General features: G+C 39.6%; 1 non-coding gene across 1 annotated transcript; it reads left to right on the forward strand.

Annotated features, from left to right (window-relative positions):
• The first annotated feature begins 679 nt into the window (after positions 1-679).
• LOC140852276 (small nucleolar RNA R71) lies at positions 680-786 on the forward strand. Its single transcript, XR_012135178.1, has one exon. It is a non-coding gene; the product is annotated as a small nucleolar RNA R71 (small nucleolar RNA).
• Positions 787-1266: the final 480 nt, after the last annotated feature.

Here is a 1266-nt window from a genome sequence, read left to right on the forward strand (position 1 = left end):
CAGACGGGCTATAGCTTGGGTGTTATTATTTATGAGTTGACCCGTGGTTTGCATAAAGCTGGTATGTGTCTTCATCATGGCTTCTAGGCTTTTCTCTAAAGAGATAATTTTCTTGTCATTATCATGGAAGCCTGGCGGGTTGTTCATTACTGGGTTGGACCTTAGATTTTGCTGATTGAAATTTGGATTGCCTACATTAGGATTCTGGGACCATGAGAAATTCAGGTGATTCCTCCAACCTGGGTTATATGTGGGTGCATAAGGATTGTTCAATGGTCCTTGATAGGTGGCATTCACCTGTGCACACTCATTCGAGTAGGAACATTCTTCTAAGACATGGTCTGGTGCATTGCACCCTTTACACATGGGTGCAGATATTTGATTTACATTGATTGGTCTCTGTAATTCTAAGGCTTCCAATCTACGTGTTAAGGTTGCAATCTTGGCCTCTGATGCTAGGGTTGGTTGAATTTGATGCATTCCTCCTCTTGAAGGTGTAGCTTTATCAGGTTCCCTAGTTGTTTCCCACTGTAAATTTTTCTCGACTAGGTCTTCTAAGAATTGCCAAGCTTCAGTAGTTTCTTTGTCCATAAATTGGCCTTGGCACATGGACTCTAGCATGGTTCTTGAGTTTGAATCTAACCCCTCATAGATGATCTGGCATAGTCTCCAAGTTTCTATTCCATGGTGTGGGCATTGGGTCAAAAGATTCTTGAAACGATCAAAGTACTTCCAAAATGATTCACCAGCTAGTTGGTAAAATTGATTTATTTCATTCCTAATCCTAGCTGTTTTATGATGGGGAAAATACTTTTTTAAAAATGTTCTCACAAAGCCCTCCCAGGTAGTGACAGAATAGTTTGGCAGACTATAAAGCCACTTCTTAGCATTGTCCTTAAGGGCAAAGTTGATTAATCTAAGTTTGACCTCATCCTCTGTTAATTGCAGTTTCATGGTTGCACATACCTCCTCAAATTCTCTAATAAATATATAAGCATCCTCTAATCCTGTGAATTTTGGAAGCATATTTATGATTTGAGGTTTGATTTCAAAATTGTTAGCTGTGGGTTGTGGCAACCTGATACAAGATGGTTGGATGGAGCCAACTGGATAACACAAATCCTTAAGGGTCATGGGTTGGATTGGTTCAGCCATTGGAACAACAGGAATTGACTCAATTCTAACTAGACGACCCGACACTCTTCTCCACACACGAGGTGTACGGTTCTCGATGTTTATATAATTTTTTTTTTTTTTATAAAATTT

The sequence above is a fragment of the Elaeis guineensis genome, chromosome 10 (assembly GCF_000442705.2).
Source record: "Elaeis guineensis isolate ETL-2024a chromosome 10, EG11, whole genome shotgun sequence".
NCBI lineage: Eukaryota > Viridiplantae > Streptophyta > Magnoliopsida > Arecales > Arecaceae > Elaeis > Elaeis guineensis.